This window comes from Mytilus californianus, unplaced genomic scaffold (genome assembly GCF_021869535.1).
Source record: "Mytilus californianus isolate M0D057914Y unplaced genomic scaffold, xbMytCali1.0.p SCAF_47, whole genome shotgun sequence".
Taxonomy (NCBI): Eukaryota; Metazoa; Mollusca; class Bivalvia; order Mytilida; family Mytilidae; genus Mytilus; species Mytilus californianus.
This window is the reverse complement of record NW_026262698.1, coordinates 173,377-185,587: the sequence shown is the minus strand read 5'-3', so window position 1 is coordinate 185,587 and position 12,211 is coordinate 173,377. Positions and strand designations below refer to the sequence as shown.

Below are 12,211 nucleotides of genomic sequence, written 5' to 3'. Positions count from 1 at the left end.
ATTGTCATAATACTGTGTACTTTTCTTAGGATAACAATGGATCATTCATTTACATTCCTATCTAAGGTAATCAATAATTACAGTGAAACATTATGGTCTTACATTGTAAAGCCTGTTATAAAAGCTGAATCTGGTAGAGTCATATCAAACATTATCTCTGATGCTTCTTGATTTACGTTGAGGATTTTGGTCTCCACTACTGTTGTAGCAAATCTAAAGTAGATATCTGATGAAATGTGCATCGACTTTATCTCTGGTTTTAATGTCTGGAAAGAAATGAAACGTGAACTTTTTATTCCTTGATATATACTGAAGCAAGGAATAGCGAAAGCTCAAACGACATGCTTAAATGTTCATTGTTACATCACACATCTAGTTTTTATCAGAACGTTTTAATTGACTCAACATTACACGTATGTTGAAGTTTGTAACCTCGTCATCAATTATTTCATTTGCTGATTGGTGAGTCCTAACCTAAATTCATACATGTACATGTCAAACTTCATGCCTTCCTTTTTGGTATACATGTTTCGTTATAAAACATATATAATAACATTCTTGACCCACGGTAACATCATCGGATTTTATCTGCTCAGTCTGATATCATACCACATCTTCTTGTTTTTATATTTAACGATACACGTGGTTTGATCGAATAAATAGGTATACATGCAACACGACGGAGTCAATAGGAAAACAATGAAATAGGTCTAAATTTTATGGAGAATGGGGTATTTAGATGACAGCAACAAACAGATACAAAAACATTATATGATATGTAGATATACAAACTGTGCATTGCTATTTTTATTGCAGTACACTATAATTCGATTGTACAGTAAAGTTTTTGGTACAAAACTTTGCTACCATTTCGTGTATATCACTTCCTCCCCTCGACAAAACTGGTCGAACACAGTTTCATATATAATGTACCCTGTCATAAAATAAAATATGCCTCAAATATAGATGTTTCCTATCATCGAGAACGATCCCGTGTTCGTGTGTACAGTAGAAAAAGGTTGAAATATTGCAAATACCATTAAACTGTATAGCGAGGCTCAATAATACTAAACCTTTTGGAAGAAAAAAGGCACGTTTTCATATTCATATATTTCACTTTCATTCATGATCATTTATGCATAATTTTTTAAGAAAAGAACAGACGCTTATGTTCTAAATGTGTTATTCTGCTTAGTTAATTATGTGTGGAATTATTGCCAACCAAATAAATTATTTCCATAAAGTCATCTCCTCTTGGTCAAGGTATTTAAAATTTTGTCAGTTCCATTGTCCCATTAAATAAATACAATAGCTATTGTTCTCTGTGTAGTTCATTCACTGGGACCTTTAAATTTCTTCTAAGAGAAATCCATTACTCATTGATTAATTTACCTGAGTAAAATATTATCTTCTAAGTGGATGAAAATACATGCATCAACTCTCAAAACTGCATGTGAAGTTGTATTTATTCAATATCAATAATATATTTTCAATCTGTTCAATATAAACACTGATTTAATCGCAAAAGTTGATTTCTAACAAAATTGTTAGCAACTACCAAAGACTAGAGGTTCCAGACTAGGGACAGGCGCAAAAACGAGGCCGGTTAAACACGTTTTGTGAGATCTTAACCCTCCCACCCACCCCTAGCCAATTCGAACAAACAAACACACAATAATACGCACAGTAAACCTCTGTATAAAAGAAGTTTCAATCCAATGTTAAAATAGGTAACAGAAGAAACTAAGCAAACTGACAATGATCAACAAAAGATAACAAAGGACTACAAGCAGTTACTGACATGTCAGCTCTAGATCTCAATTAAACTGACCAAAAGATCATGTCTTCATCATATGAAAATCAAGCACAATCCCTCCCGTTAGCGGTTTAGTATCATGCCTTCATAAATCATTCGAGAAGAACATAACCAGTATCATACCAACAGCTGATTTTAGAATAAAAATGTTTATTTCCGATGCAAAAAGCCTATTAGTGAATCAATATTAATTCCAAACAATGCAATATTTAATGACTTGAACATGATATCGTAACTATATCCCTCCTGAATAAGTCTATTTAAAGCTCTGGTCAGCTTTTGAGGTGAATGACGATATTGTTTGTGCTTTATATAGAATATTACTATAAAAGATGGGATGGGAAATACCTGAACGAAAAAGATGTTTGCACGTTTCTATATTTACGAATGATGTCCTTGTACCGATGATTGAAAACTCTGGTGTAATAATTTTTTTCAGTAATACAGAGACTTTCGTTAAAATAAAAAAGTAGTTACTTACATGAGTGAATCGAACAAGCTGAGATAAATTAACACCATAAGGTGATGGTGCCAAGGGAACTTCACCATCTAAACTTATTTGCCATTTTGCATTTTGATATTACAAATGGTTTTATACAAGATTAAAAGATTGAAAAGATACAAAGCGTGCAATTGTAAAACAAATAAACTCCAATTGAAACGTACTATACCGTTGTCAAAATTCAACACAGCTGTCCACCTAGGTAACACTGAAAACTAAATATTGAACAACACAACCACCACGAAAACCTGAGGTGCTCGAGTAGTGCTTTTAATTCCTGTTTTACTAGTGAAATCCGCCATGAAGTTCCTACTGAAGTACCTTGATAAGTGATATCAAATGACACATCTTATCATTGTAGATATAATCAAATCATAAGACATCAAGAATATCATCCACAATCAGCGCAAATCAATTTTTATCCTATGCTTGACTGAAAGATAGACAAGATTGTCATCAGGTGGATCAAATAATAAATAAGTTAAATTATAATACTGAAAACTGAATGAAAAGCAACACAACGCCCTTTAAAACAAAACTGGGATGTTATTGTTTGATCAACAGTTTCTGTTTAACTAATGTCAATTGTTGTGTTACTCTTTGCAGTTAATATCTAGTGAAAAACTGCATAAAGACGACAAGATTTTGGCTACGCAAGTGGTACATGCCAGGTTGTTTTTATCTCCGCATCAAATATTTCTTCGAAAAATTAAGGAAAAAGTCGACAAGGAAAAAAGAAGAGCTAATTAATGTCAACGTAAATATAATTTGTCGTCAGCAGAAAAGTAAAGGAAGTTGAAAGCAACAGCTACACACAAAAGTAGACTGTTTAATGATAAATACCAGATAGTTTTATGCAAAAACGAAAGAAATATACTGTTTGGTAGAATGATATATGATAGAAGCAAAACATACCTGTGAAAATACTTGTTTCTCAAATAGCACCAACAGCAAGTACAATAGGTTGAGATATACTTTAGAAACTTTAGTACCAAACATGATGATACGTCTGTGCATTATCAACTTTTTACAACAGTACTTATTTCATAATAGTTTTTCTCTTTTATAACAACGTTGTGTTTACAAAACAATGAAGAGTAAATATCCAACGTTCCCGGACTTAATACATCTGATTAGCATAATATGTAAAAACGAAAACATAAATCCCCTTCATTGTTTAAATACGTGAGAACATTACGTTGTGTTATCACTCATTCAGTTCTTAATTCAATGATTAAAGAAATTGTATATCTTAAAAAATATTGGAGGAAAAAAAAACAATTCCGTTGGCGCCAAAATATAGTTCATTAAGCCAGGTACCGATTGATATTCTATGAAATATCAATAATAATGATAATAATAATAATAATAATAATAATAATAATAATAATAAATTCTTTATTTAAAGAGGGTTAGACACATTTAGTTACTTTAGTACTAATCTTCCCTGAGGCCTTCATATACAATACAAGTAAACAAATAATAATAAGAGAAAAAAAGCAAACATACAACATATTAACACATAGTCAGTTCACAATCATATAGTCATGATAGTTCAGTGTACATGTACCATTAAAACATATAAAACAGTTACAGAGTGCATGTAGTAAATAGATATTATATTCAAATCAAAATCATACATTCTAAAAAAAGTAATAGTTGCAATCATTTCAAGACTGAATATTGGGACTGCCTCAAGTATCGTTTCATAATTTGTTTAAACCAAATTAAGGTATACTCTAGCTGTACTTTCACGTTTGACACATCTGTTCAGTTTTGCATTTTCATTTGTATTATCAAGGCCATGTTATTTATTAAAACCTATCTCAACTTACATATATAAACGATGATCATGTCTTACATTTAGCATAAATTTGTAGTTGATATTTACACATATTGTGCAATGTATAGAAAGTCTTAAAATTGAAAATTGAAAATTCATGTGCATTGTTTGAGTCCTTTAATCTGCTGAAAAAAGGTAGGCAGATACTAAATGGAGAACAAAACCAATAAACAACACTCTTCAAAACAAAACATAACATAACAAACTGGAAGAAGACACACACACACAGACACACAAAACAGCAACTCCACCAAAACCTGGGGTGATATCATGCGCTCTGGAAGGGTAAGCATATCACGCTACTCATTTGTTATCCGTCCTGTTTCAAATGCACATTGTAAGTACATATATGGTGTAAATAAGTCTTAATCGAAGAACTGGAACATATCCGTGTTCATCTGTGACACAGTAACGGTCAATCAGCACACGATAACGCCAGTAAAATTTCAGCAGGGACTACTTCAACTTTATTTCAAACACCGCTTAAAGATAATTACAATTGTTATGATAGAAAAAATATTAATGCAAATCGATTTCTTCCTCTTTAAATAATATGCAATTATTGCACTTAATATGATATTAAACTATATACATGCATTGTGCTGTACTGGTTGATCTATACCCACAACCTTCAGACATATGTATAAAGACGTGTCTGTAGTTTTTTTTTTGAATTAAGGATATTCGCTCCTGTTGTTTGTGAATTTTTGCCAGATATTCGGAATCCTCTGGTTTTATCCATGTAGTGCCATTAAAAAGTTTTGACCACAAACCCCTACTTTTCTTTTCATATTTTTATAACATATAGTTTAAAAAGCCATATTTGAAAATCTTATAAAATCTTTTTTATAATTTCATAGTTTTTGATAGTAAAAATGTGCATATTTTAAATGTATCAAAAGTCTAGAGAGAATCACTTCCAGCCAAATTTTCAAAGGCTAATATCTTGAAAACAAGCACACGAACCCTTCAATTTTTTTATTTGTTTCATTTTTGATGGACTTCCCCTTTTTGAATTTACATTTAAGATCGATATTTTTGTTATGCATATATTTTTCATGATTGTAACATCACCGAAAGCTGTTTATCACCGATTTCCAAGAACTATCTTTTTTTCTGACGAATTCCCTCCCTGATTTTGGAGGAAAAAGGTTTCCTTATCTTCTTTTGTGTGGACAGTTCTCTTTGACAATGGCATTATCATTGTTGCAAACCCAGTTGGTTTTCCCCCCATTTCAAATGAGAAAGACGGCGATAAAGATAGTGAAATGCCGCCATCACAATGTGGTAAAATGACTTGTTTAGAAAGATATGTGTAGAAGTATTTAACGGTAGTTTTTCTAATTCTTTTGACTTTCAACGTGATTAATTGCTCCCAATTTTCCTAAAATGTTATATTATAAGACTTCCAAGAAGTGTTAGCTTTTTCGTTCTTTATTCCTGATTGTAATGTAAACATAAGTAATGACGAATTAATTTAAAACCACAAAGGTCAACAATGACACTTTGTAAAAGGATAATGACATATAATCTACCAGAGGCAATGAGCGAAGCGAAACAATAATCAATCATGTGGCTGACATCAACGTGTGAAACAATATCTACGTAAATTATTTTAGTCGTTTAAAAAGTTTACTTTATTAATTGATTAATTTGTTTTTTTGTACAAAAAAGCGAAGACCTCTTCGAAGGCGCTATCTGTTTATATTTATTGATCTTATTACATAGAATGGAACATACGAATTTGCATTAAATCAATCAGCAGGTTCAAGTGATAATTTACTTGTTGTTGCTTCTCCAGAGTTTTATTTTTTAATTTTATATTGACTTCCACTTATTCTGCTCTTTTGTGTATGTACGTTTTTTTGTATTGCAAATCACTGGAATTGTATCTCTATAATAAAGATCTAATGTAGTACTTAAAATTGTGAACAACTGTAGTTTTTCATTTTAGAAAATCCGAAGTCAATCGAAGTCATGTGATGAACATTTTACGTAAATTCTCGTTTTCTGAACCGATCTCAATTTCAATTAAAGAAGGGAGTCCTTTAAATGATTATAAAGATAATATATAATCTTGGAATGACCAGACTAGATATTTTACATAGCACACGGGATACGACTAGATGATTCGACAAGCATAATACCTCTAACAATGTATGCATCATCCACCAATATTAATCAAAAAATATTTATACATTTAAATTGACAAATACAGATATGTAAAGTGAATATGATGTTTGGTAATTTATAACATTAAAAAAGCAATATTTAAAGGTGGTCGCTTAATTTCTAATGAGTTTGATATGAGTTACTTAAATCAACCTGAAGAGTATTTATCTTTGCAACAGGGTCTCTTTCATATCGAATTAAAAGGTATATACCGAAGATAATATTGCCTAGTGAATTGGACAACAAGGAAAACGAAGAGAGTTATCGTAGATAATAGTTCTAATAGGGTTAACACAATTTTTATTAGTGTATAAGTCCAATGGAATTGATATCCATGCTGACGACATGTAGATTATATTTTTTTCCTTTTGCAAGTTATTATACAACTCGAAATTTATGATTCTATGATATTGTTATAAGCAAGGAATTTAAGTGACCTGTATCGTTCACTTGTTAGATATATGTAAAGACTTGAAAATTGACTTTGAAGTTGACAGAAAAGTTAACTTGTGGTTACCGCACAAAAAGAGAAAATTAAATGTCAATTCCAAAACTGCCAAAGTATCACAAGTCAAATTATGAAAAGAAACACATTGCACGAACACATAAGCCGTGAAAATGGCGGTTAAAGAATAAACTAAACGCCATGCTGATATAACGTTAACTTTTATTTTGTAAATTCATTTTCTTTTCTTTAAATCCTTATGACAATGAAATGTTGGAATAGTGACTATCATATTATCTAACAAGTGCTATCAAAAAGTTATTCAGTGACAGCCCTAAATTTCTACTAAATGGGAATTAACAATGTAAATATGTTTGAAACTGCGACTTCAATATGTAGCACATTTGACTCCATGTAAATAATTGTTTTATTTGTATCAATTTCACGAGCCTTAATTAAAGTGCACTCCCACTTTTGCAAATGTACCTAAATATTGAAAGCAAGTAGAATTGTGAGCCATTGGCAACTGATAATATCCTCGCTTTATGTATTCAGTAAACAGGAAGTTAAAAGTATGATGAACCTGAAACGCATTACACAGTAAAATTTTTCAAGCCTTGTAGCTAATATTTGTAGTTTTCTACACAAATAGTTCATAAATTTAATGGGACATACGAACAGACGGACAAACGAACGGACGGACAGACAGGAGTAAAACAAATATTCTCCCCTCCTTTGATGCGTGGTATAATATTATAATGGTTTATTTCATATATATCATGCTTTTTATTTTAAAGTAACATTTAACACTGATTTCTATTAAATTAATTTTTTTCTAAAAATCAAATGCAACTGAACTTTTAAAAAGCATCATATTGATTTCGTATAATTATGGCCATGTTTCGACATCTTTTTGCTGAAATAATCTTTCCCAAAGTGGAAATTCCTTTTCGGGGTTGATTATATACCAACATGAGTCTGTTAAAAATGAAGATACAGACGTAGATTTAAGTAGTCTAAAATTTCTGATGGTAAACTGTTTTCCTACATTCGGTTGCACAACTATTTCAAGCCCAAAGTTTTTTATTCTCATTCCAACAAACCAACCTATGAATATAAAAAAAGAAAAATGATAAGGTTAACAAAATGATTGGGAATAATGATTATTTGAAACTAAAAGCATTGATGAAATAACTGCATTAAACAATAAATGTAAAGACACACATTTAAGAAACGAATACGAACTTAACATTTTGTAAATTGTTTTGTTATAAATTAGTCCGTTAGTTTTCTCAATTGAACTACTTCATATTTTTCATGTCGGGGCCTTTAATAACCGACCATACGGTATGGGTTTTCTCATTGTTGAAGGCCGTACGGTTGCCTATAATTGCTTACATCCACTTCATTTGAACTTTGGTGGATAGTTGTCTCATTGGCAATCATACCACATTTCCTTATTTTTATATTAACAAAGATAAAAGTTTTTTTTTTCCAGACAGTGGCTAAATGACAGTTTCAGCCTTTTGGCTGTTTTGAATTCAGCTCCCCTGGTAAGTCTTATGTAGACAAAACGCGCGTCTTGCGTATCAAACTATTAGCTGGTATCTTTGATGAGTTGTTTTACCTTTTCGAAGGGCTTAAATTGGCCCTAAGATTTTAACATGTTTATGCCCTATTTACGGGCATTATGTTTTTCGGTCTGTGCGTCCGTTCGTTCTTTCTTCCGTTCGTTCGTCCGTCCGCCTGTCCCGCTTCAGGTTAAAGTTTTTGGTTAAAGTTTTTGGTCAAGGTAGTTTTTGATGAAGTTGAAGTCCAATCAACTTGAAACTTAGTTCCCTATGCTATGATATTTCTAATTTTAATGCCAAATTAGAGTTTTGACCCCAATTTCACGGTCCACTGAACATAGAAAATGATAGTGCGAGTGGGGCATCCGTGTACTATGGACACAATCTTGTTTTAAACAGGTTTAATTACTTCAGAACATATCAATAGTTGTGATAATATTACTAAAAGAAAGTATTTTGTTTTACCGCATTTAAAATAACCATTCTATAAAGTAGTTATCCCCATTAACTATGCATTATTTCTGTTTTTAATGAGTTTAGGTCCAATTTTTTTCCACAAATTTAACAGTTTTTTTGTCTAATTTACTTTGGCCGCAATCCTTGATGAAGAAATATGTGTCTAGGAATTCAATAGAAGTAAAGGAACCTTTTGATTTCGGATAAGTGAATTTTGGATCATATATTGCGTCCAATATTTCCGCTTTTAAATCCACAGAAAGAAAAAAATAGCTTATGAACTGTAATAAATATAATGTGTTCAACCTTGCATTTTAGGCCTTTGACATAGACATATTACGTCACCAAGTTATGGTCTTTTTGATATATACTAATGTCAACCATTTGTTCTGTTTTACTTGTTGATACTGGATTTCGAATGTGTATTATTGAAACTTGTTTAACTGGTTCACGCCTAACCCTTGAAGGCAAGGAACTGAAGTGTAATAAAGGTTTTATATCTACCGTAAATATAGTGTTGCTGCATGTATAACAAAATTTCAACGATACCAAAGCTAGTTGTCTGCCTATTTTAAACTTATATTTCATATCAGTACGGCTAAACACTAATTTGAAAAATTGAAAAATTCCAATGAATCAACCATCAAAGAGCAATGTTTCTAACATTAAAAAAGAGTAATTTTCCGCATAACGAAAGTTTTCCAGCATTCGAATACTTGTTATTTGTCAGTCCTTGTATTTCTATAATGGAACCAACGATTAATGATAATTGCTGTTTCTGTTATTCAAATAATGCTTACTTAATGGTCCAGTAGCATAAGCGTTGTTGCTTTGTTTTATATAAAGATGCAGCTGTAAACCAAATAACGGGTCTTTAGAAGGGGAGATAACAGTCGTAAGATTATATAGCGAAAAATCGTTTGTTCTCCTGTTGTTGATCTCCTTCCATAGTTTCGTCGAATTCAAAGTAGCAGTCGATACATTTAAAATCTTAGAATCCATAAACTGTGTTTCCGTTCCTTCCCTTAACCTCACGGCTTTTATGTAATCCCTATTCTTCTTCTGAATCATTTGTTTTTCAAAGATTACATGAAGGGATTTGTGTGGCTCTGAAATTAAAAGTTATTCTATTAGTAACTTAAAGTTGAATTTTCAAGCAGTTTTAACCAGTTTCAGGGGCGTATCCAGCCATTTTTAAAAGGGGGGTCCAACCCAGGATAAAGGGGGGAGAGAGGTTCCAACATATGTCCCCATTCAAAAGCATTGATCTTTAGGAAAAAATGGGGGGTTCCAACCTCCGGAACCAATCCCCCGCCGATGTATGCTAAATTACTAAAAAAATCAATCACATTTCGTACCCTGAAAATTTAATGTATGTGCAAAAATGTTTTAGCCTCAAACCTAGCCATCATTCATATCCTAGTTTACAACTTTGGCCGAGGAATTCAAGAAAATGATAATATTACCATCTACATAAAAATAAATTGCGCATCGTATTGACCCAACTGTCTATTAACGGTATATGAGGTCTCAATATTTTGTCCTCATTGTTTTTTTAGGGGGGATTTATAAAAAAACTGCAATCCCATGTATCCGGTCCGTTTAGTTTAAAAGCATTTATGTTCAATCAATTATTTACCTATCACACTTTATACACGACTGCAAATGGCGTGTCCGTTTTTTAAATTGAATGTAGTTGACAAACTGTAGGTTCCAATTTAATTGGAAATAACTATATTGTTTTGAAATTGCTGCTTATCAAGGTTTAACAATCTGTCACAATCACTCGATATCGGCATAGCTTCTGTACACCGAAAAATTCAAGTTGTAATACTAATGTCTGCAAATGGTCAATAAACATATTTCACACTGTCATACTTCATAATCGACCTTGTCGTTATTTGGGAATCTGCAGCAATTGAACTATTTCTGTCATACAAGCATGTATGTTTGATATCCAGTACAGACGGACAAAACAATAAGGTGTTTTGTCGATCTGTATTCAATATAATTCTAATTTTACAGGTTTTGAGATATATTCGTATTGGTGATAGATGACACTACTCTTTAGGTGTTTTTTATTTGGGCAATCCAATTCTACTTAAATAGTTTAGATTTTTTAAACATTTGAACTTTCTTACTTTTTGGACTGTATAAGAACTGATATCTTCCAGTTTCATTTGGATTTAAATTCATACAGAGAGGTACTGTTGATCCTTTCATGTGTAAAAAGAAATTAGGAGATCTTTGGTCTAAAACACAAGATAAAACATGTAAAATATTAGACTTGTAACATGGTTAGAATGTGATATCACCCAAAGACATGGTTAAATGATTTCTTAATATTTCTAAATAAATACTTACTTAGTTCGTTATTTAGTCTTCGAGCGAATGTACCCTACCTGTTGGTAGGATTGGTTATTAAAGAAGCTGACCTTACTGTTTCAGTCAAATCCACAGACTGTTAAATATCTGTATTGTTATATGCTTTCTGAAGTAATGCGTAAACATCTCAGACTTGGCTTCCGATGTAATAGCTTAAACAGTCAAAACCTTTACATTTTGAAATAAGCGTTTTTGCATGAATGATTTCATGAGCTTAACATATCTAATATATTTACCTTGAACGACACAGTTAGGTTAGAAATTATTTTAAAACTTTTCTCGATATCAATTGAGTAAAGTCAACAAAACAATCCTCAGCTATAATCATGAAAATGCTTTTTTCCTTAATTTCATATCTAAGAAAAAAAAGGGAATATTTCAATTCTTTGAGAAATCATGCTGTTATTAATCCCTTATGTTGTTCGTTCATCATTTCAAGATTTGGCAAAATTGTGTGTCCGCAATGCTCCTTCACTTCGTAATTTGGCCTTTAAACGTTGGATTCCAGCGTCACTGATGAGTCTCTTGAAGACGATACACGCATCAGGCGTACACCATTTTAATCCTGGTATCTATGATGAGTTTATATCCTACATAGATTTCGGAAGGACCAAAAGATAAAAACTTGTACTTAATGAGGATATGATATCACGAATCTTGAAATTTTTTAATGAATGATTTTTTCATATAAATATAGGATTTATGGAACAAAAATACCCTCACACGGCGTCCGTTATTGTCGTAACTTTTTTTTCAAAAATCTCTACTACAATAACCTCATCCAAACTTTAACTAAATGATCCGAAATGATTTCTATTATGTAATAGTAATAACAATAAAAGAAAATCAAATATAAGAGACAGCAACTAACGTCCTGTAGTTCTAAGATAGAATTTTTCTGGATTGGATTATTAGAATGTTTAATAAAGACATGGCTTGCTATGCGTTATGGGATTTGCTCATTGTTGAAGGCCGTACGGTGACCTAAAGGTGTTAACTTCTTTGTCATTTGGTCTCTGGA

General features: G+C 31.8%; 1 long non-coding RNA gene across 1 annotated transcript; it reads right to left on the bottom strand.

Annotated features, from left to right (window-relative positions):
• Positions 1 to 7,623: 7,623 nt before the first annotated feature.
• Positions 7,624 to 11,052, bottom strand: LOC127700029 (uncharacterized). The gene is made up of 3 exons (XR_007981402.1): positions 10,947 to 11,052; positions 9,606 to 9,914; positions 7,624 to 7,885 (listed from the first exon to the last, which is right to left on the bottom strand). It is a non-coding gene; the product is annotated as an uncharacterized LOC127700029 (long non-coding RNA).
• Positions 11,053 to 12,211: the final 1,159 nt, after the last annotated feature.